We start from the raw sequence: 7,190 nt of genomic DNA, 5'->3' as shown, positions 1-7,190 counted from the left end.
CTCTTGAGCAGCCTGCACAGCTCATTCCAGTGCTATGAAGGCTAGCCTTGCTAAGAGCTTCCTAAACACTCCCAAGCCTGCATTTGAACAGACACCTGACGCTGAAGCTTACTTCTGCAAGCCTTAGCTTGTTATTATTAACAAACTTTTCAAGGGGATGAATGTTATTTTTCAGTCTAACACAGATTGGACTGGGGGTGGAGATCCATTAAAGTCAATTTGATTTAGAGAGAGACTACGCTGCTATTTAAAAAAAAATACAGCTCCTCCAATCCCCTAACCACCAAAGTCTCAAATCTCAGCATGAGAGAAACCCATTAGAACTCAATTTTACAGCGCTAAAGCAGTCTGATGAGATTTCATCTACTGGGACATTTACTCTGGATAAAATGCAAGTTGCCTACAGTCACGGAGAATTATGGAAGTTGGAACCAAGGTGTTCCATAGATCAAACCCAAAGCCCATGCTTAATGTTCTACTTACGCAATTAATTGACTCTGAAAAGCCCACACTCACCACTGTCTAATTTTGGGCCCCCTATTTTCCTTTGCTTCTAGGATCTCAATGCTCTTTTTAAGGAAACAAGTATCTGTTCAAATTAAGGCAGAGGAAAAAGTTTAAGTTGCTAAATTAAGACATCCACTCACTTCTGGAATGGACTTGTCAGTCGATCTGAGCTATACACATCTGGCCAGAGTCCTTAAGGAGCTCAGCTACTCACTGTGTTTGAGAGCATCGCCCTTGGTCAGTCACACCAAGGTATCTGTACTTCATCTAGTGTGAGAGGAAAGAGTTCTGTCTGCTGAGAACCATTTGTTCTGTAAACCAGTGGGCCCCTGGCTTGGTCTTTTAACTCAAGGCCATAGATCAGAGGCCTCATAGCTCACCCACATCCACTTGTTTAAACCAATACAGTGACTCCTGGAGACATCAATAAAGCTCCACAGAAGCCCTCCCCTTAATCATTATCTCATGGGTTCATGAGCTTCTGCTACATTGGCAGGAACTGTTCTGGGGATAGAATTGGGAAAGGCTGGTCAACCTCTGCTTACATAAAGCCTGGTGTGGGGAAAACAGACTCTAGTGATCGCCAGGTAACTAGCCACACACCAGGCAGCATAAGTGCTAGGTGGGATGGATAAAAGGCACCAGGAGGGAGAGATGGCTCAGCATTAAACTGTTTATGCTCTTACAGAGGACTGAGGTCCAGTTCCCAGCACCCACGCTGTGCAGCCCACAACCACCTGTAACTCCAGCTCCAGGGGACCCAATGCCTTCTTCTGGCTCCAGGAACAAATCTTTGAGTAGGGATCACAGGAGGTCAGGAAGGTTCTCTGCACTCGGTGGCACGTGAGCAGAAGCGGAAGGGAGTAAAGGTCAAGTCATGCAGAGTCTGGAGGAAAGTGTGGTGAGGATGAGGAACACCAAGGGTAAAAGTTCTCAGAGGAGGATTATGTCACCTGTCACCCTGTCACCAGTCCACACAGTTAGCCTGCTCCACCAGCACAACAGAGAATGAATGACGCAGCCCTTCTTTCTCTTTCTCTCCCTCCCTACATTTTCTATCTTCTCTCTCTCTTCTCTCTCTCTTTCTTCCTTTCTTCTTCTTGATCCAAACCATTGGGGTGTGAAACAGGACAAAGCTCAGTGCTTTTGTGACAGGAGAAGACTGTCTTCCTGAAGCCTGATTATTTCCAGGACTCAGACAGGAGAAAAGCTTTTCAAGGTTGTTTTTAGATTTATTTGTTTGTTTTATGTGAGTACACTGTAGCTGTCTTCAGACACAGCAGAAGAGGGCGTCAGATTCCATTACAGATGTTTGTGAGCCACCATGTGGTTGCTGGGAATCGAACTCAGGACCTCTGGAAGAAGTTCATGCTGCTCTGGCAGGAACTGTTTGTAGACACTTTCCTAGGAGAGAGTTGTGAAAAGCATTGCCACCTCACAGCTCAAAGGACCAGAGAACAGCTGGTATGGGAATCAGAAAGGAACCAGGCCCAGGGAGCAAGAGCTGGAAATATGAGGGTCATGTGCTCTCTCTCTCTCTCTCTCTCTCTCTCTCTCTCTCTCTCTCACACACACACACACACACACACACACACACACACACACATGCACCATCATCCTCTCCCACTTCAGAGACACCCACACCCTCATACCCTCCTTTATCAGTCTAGTATGAATAGGATTATAACTTCGGGAGTCAAAGTATCGAGTTCTAAATTGGAAAAGTGTGAGCATTTGCTTGAGTCACAGTAAATGTGTGACGTAGAGCACTTGCCGCCTCTAACCTTAGTATTAATGCACATAGATCATGGTCTATACTTTTAAGACCATTTCTGTTGAGCCTGGGGCTGGCCCAACAGTAGAGTGCTTGTCTGGTGTGCTCATGACCCTGGGTTTGATTCCCCAGATTCATCAAAGGAAAAATAAACCATACTCTTTCGTTTATGTAAGCAAAGCAACCCAAAGTTAGCATAGTTGTTTCACCAGAATAGAATTTCATGAGAACTCTTTGTTACTGTGGTTCTTTCTCTGATTGTATCCACCTTTTCCTACCTCCAAACACCCCATCTGTTCTTTTAAACGCACTTACAACTCCCTCAACATTGGCTAAAAACACAACACCATTGTCCCTCCTCAGCACACCAGAAACCAAAATAGCCTTGCCATCTGACTAATGATACAGTAAACGCTTCACATGGTCTCCACGCTACATCTTTATAACCAACTAGGGTGCCAGACCTGTGAAGTTCACATCTTTACTTCCCCTGTCAGCCTCTTAGCTATTTGGTCACAGACACAAATCACTGCAGAATCTTTTGTTTCTCATTAAACAATAAAAGAATGAGAATTCCCAGATGGAACTCTTGTTAGGGCCTTTCCTGTAATGTATGAACTGTTAACAGAGTGTTATCAGGCCAAGACTTGAGAAAGCTTTTGTTAACCTTAGACACAGTGCCCCACACGCACTGTGTTGTGATACAGAACCATGAAGCGCTGAACATCAGCATAGCCACTGCGTCTTGCATGTTTGTTTGCCATTCTTTTGTTTATCACTGGCTTTCTGTCTTAACATCACTGGGCTACATTACCCAGCTTCTGACTACCCTAATTCTCGCCATACTTATTCACCCTGGATGCTGGCCAGTCAGCTTCTCATCACAGTGACAAAATACCTGAGATAAACACCTTAAAGGATGGAGAGTTTATTTTGGGCTTGTGGTTTTAGAAGCTCAGTCCTCAACCACCTGGTCCTGTCACTGTGGGCCTGAAGAGCACTATGGCAGAGCGTGGGACAAAGCCATTCTCCTTATGGTATCGAGAAAGCAGAGATCTGGGGAGCAGGAGAGGGAATCGGAACAACACCTTACCTTTCAGAGCACGTGCTCAGTGACATACCTCCTTCCGTTGGGCCCATCTCTAGTGCCTGTCAACGACGCCTTCAATGTTATGTACCTGCAAGTGGATAAGCCCATTGTTTAGGTCAGAACCCCACGATCGGATCACCTCAGTGATTAGATTCACCAGCTGGGGACTGTGCGGTCAACACATGAGCCTTTTGTAGAGGACGTTTCACAAGTAAACCATGACAGAGGTCTCTGTCCTGAGATTCCTATGTTGTATTCAGTTTGCAGCTACACAGGTTGCTCTGACTTAAGATTTTGTGCTGTTGGCAGGAAGTCAGTGGCTGCTAGAAAGAAAGAATCAATGTCCAGGGACAAGCCCCTGATGTAGTGTCCAATCCCAAGGGGTCATCCTTAAACACATAGGAACAATACAAAGTGGACTCAGTAGGTTGAATCTGTGTGTACAGGAACACATGTCTATTCCTCACAAACTAAATCAAGAAAGATTCTGTGCTCTAGAAAACAGTCACAGGTCACCTGATCACTGAGAACACCCTCTGGGAAAATGGAAAACCATTGTTCAGCTTTCTGTGCCTGGCCCATACCTCTGATGTGATTTTGGAGAATCTTCCCATACCTGTGTGAGAGGATGTAACTGCCCCATGGATAGGCATCACTGCCACAGGGCTCCTTCCCCAGGGAAAGCATGAGAGCATCACCATGCCTTTCTCTCTTCAGCTGTAGTGTTCCCTTGCTCCCCATCCTCATAGCATACCCCTATGACATCTCAGGCCACACCCCTACAGCATCCCAGACCATACCCTTACAACATCCCAGGTCACTGGGATTACTTTGGAAATCATAGGTATTACTGACTGAAACCTATAGAGGCCTGAAATGTGCTGCAAGTTTTGGGATATGGACCAATAGCATGGATTAAGAAAATTTAGTTTTGGAGGAGAAAAGGATGGGCTTCACATTCATCCTCAAGGGTTTCAAAGGTTTCACTCATCTGCTCTCTCTTAGAAATCCTAAGTTTTCCAGAGTTTGGGAAAACCTCACCAGGTCCAGATAAGTTTGTATCTAAGGGGAACTTCGACACAGGATGATTTTCCAAGACAACTCCAGCCCAAGGACCCTCCCATAACCAAATCCAACCATCTCAGGTACAATGTTGAGATCAGAGATGAAGTGACCAACGCGTAATTCAAGGGCTCCTGAGACACAGGATTTTTAGTCCCAAGTTAGGCAAATTTGAGAAGATCCTATGAAGTGATCTTTCTTGCAGAGACCAGCATTATATAAGCAGGAAGCTTAGACGTGACTTTCTCATATCCAAGCCCTATCAGCTGCCAGGACCTTCCCATACCCTGTGTCCTATCAGTTGCCAGGACCTTCCCATACCCAGTGTCCTATCAGTTGCCAGGACCTTCACATTCCTAGTGTCCTATCAGCTGCCAGGAGTTCCATGACCTGAAACAGATGTGGAAGGCATGTGCGATCACTATGCATTCTGGTACACGTTTCAATAAAATAATTAGGGTATCTTCTGCACATAGTTAAGATTCAATCAGTGACATTCCAAAATTAGTTTTAATTGATGGAATTTTACATAATTATGATAACTATCTCTAAAATAAGTGATTAACTGCCTCAATAAAAAGGAATGTTCTGAAAACAAACCTCTGTGGAATTATAAATATTCTCTAAGATATTTGGCCAATTAAAAGCTCCTCGAATCTTGTTTTTACATTCTTGCCAACAAAGGTTGCTTAGCAACCGTCAGCTGGATCTTGTCTCTCATCAGTTTCATCTCACAACCTTTGCTCCTGCAGACTAGAGGGAAGAAAGGATGGTGCCCTGTGATGGCACCTGCTGTCACAAGCAGGGTGAGGGCTTGGAAATGTAACAGACCCTATTGCTTGCACCCAGGTTTATCCATCTTAAAATTATGATCCCGAAAGACAGTGAGTTCGGATGGTGCCTTAATTCACCAAGGCCCATTAAACAGCAAGGGGGTGAATATAGATAACAACTGCTCTGAAAGAAAGTCGCTTAGTCGGCCAGGTATATATATACATAACAGACAGTAACCTACCTATGAGCTAGTGGGGGTGGTACCAGCTCTGTGCCAAGACTTAACAGAACTAGACAACATTTTAGCTAGGTGCTACTTTCATTGGGGAGCCTAGAATTTGATCATCTACGTGGTGATTTGACAAAGAATGATTCCCATAGGCTCATATATGACCTTGTTGGAGAAAATGGGTCACTCAGGGGTGGGCTTTGAGGTTTCAAAGCTTGAGCCAGGTCCTCTCTCTCTCTCTCTCTCTCTCTCTCTCTCTCTCTCTCTCTCTCTCTCTCTCTCTCTCTCTCTCTGCTGCCTGTCTGCTTGCATGCTCCCCTACCGTAATGGACTAAGCATCTGGACCTAAGGAAGCCTTGTTTAAATGCTGCCTTGGTCACGGTGTCTCTTCACAGCAATGGAGCAGTGACTAAGATGATCTGCCTCATGGAAACCATTTTTCCTGGAGTTGGGAAGGCGGGAAGGAAGTGGAGGCAATGTAAGAGACAAGGGTGAGAAAGACCGTGTCTCTCAGAGTTGAGAGCATGTTCTAGTCTTTTCTGGGGACTTCAGCAGTGAGATGGAACCCACCTTTTTCTGCTGCTCTGCCTTTACAGAACTCTACCTTTCAGGTTGTCCCCTTGTGTGGCATAATGGGCCTCTTTCTGTTCCCTCCCTATGCCTTGTATTCTTGGTCTCACCAGCCATCTTGGCTTATTCAAAAATCAGAGCTGCTGTCCCTCCCCACTGGCTTGTCTGGGAACTCCTATCCAATTAAAAGACTCCCATGTTTCTTTAGCTTCAGTTCTGTGAACATTTTAGGCACATCTAGACCTTAAAGCCAAATAATTACCTTGTCATTAAGTCGATATTAGGACAGAACAAATGTCTAATCCAATGTCATCAAAGCAAAGAGAAATTGGGGGTCTAGGGGTAAAGTACAATGACTGATTTGCCTGGTATGTAGTAACTCTTGGATTTGATCCAGTGTCCCAGGGAGGGGGAGTTGGGGCACTGGAATACACCTAAGGAGAAAACAGTGTAACAAGACAGAAAAGGAAGGAAATCTGCAAGTAAAGAGAGAAGCCTGGAGTAGATCCTTCCCTCTCCCCCCCCCCAGAAGACGCTTTCTCTCCATAGTTCAGTTTTGACCTGTGCAGTACTGTGAAGCATTAATTGTCTTTTTATAGTACGGTTAGGACAGCCTTTAAAATTTATGTAAACTTTGGCTCTCGAAGTGGAGCTCTACTGTGGTTTCCAAATGTATGAGGATTGCTTTGGCACTGGATAGCAGTCAGACATTGGAAGACTTTTGAGATTCAGCATTACAAACAAATGCCTTGGAGAGAATGTTGGAAGAAATATGCTCGTTGAAGGACTCTCTGGAGAAGGCCTGGAAGGAAAAGAGAAGGGCTGTAGAGAAAGTGGCTATGGTTTCAGAGAATATATTTTGCACTGGGAACAGAATGCTGCTAGAAATAGCAATATTAAAGGCATCTTGGCGAGGTCTCAGAGAGAAGTGAGGCCCTGTCTGTGGAAACTGGAGAGAAGGTGGTCCTTGTTACAGTGACAAGACTTGGCTGGCCTGCATTCTGCTAGACAGAAGCAGAGCTTGAAGCAGACAACTTGGATACTTACTGGGATTTCGAAGCCAAGTGTTGAAAGTGCAGAGTGGTTTCTCTTTGTTGCTTGTGATAAAAATGTGAGAGGAGAAAAATAAACTGAAGTCTCCCAAGCAGAAGAAAGCCATCACTGGTAGGTTTTCGTGAATCTCA

The 7,190-nt window shown here is 44.9% G+C and overlaps 1 long non-coding RNA gene across 1 annotated transcript; it reads right to left on the bottom strand.

Moving 5' to 3' along the window:
• Positions 1-1,430: 1,430 nt before the first annotated feature.
• On the bottom strand, positions 1,431-4,469 carry LOC134485729 (uncharacterized). The gene is made up of 3 exons (XR_010063990.1): positions 3,988-4,469; positions 3,375-3,459; positions 1,431-1,911 (listed from the first exon to the last, which is right to left on the bottom strand). It is a non-coding gene; the product is annotated as an uncharacterized LOC134485729 (long non-coding RNA).
• Positions 4,470-7,190: the final 2,721 nt, after the last annotated feature.

Source organism: Rattus norvegicus, chromosome 2 (assembly GCF_036323735.1).
Source record: "Rattus norvegicus strain BN/NHsdMcwi chromosome 2, GRCr8, whole genome shotgun sequence".
NCBI classification, from domain to species: Eukaryota; Metazoa; Chordata; class Mammalia; order Rodentia; family Muridae; genus Rattus; species Rattus norvegicus.
This window is presented reverse-complemented; position numbering and strand designations above follow the sequence as displayed.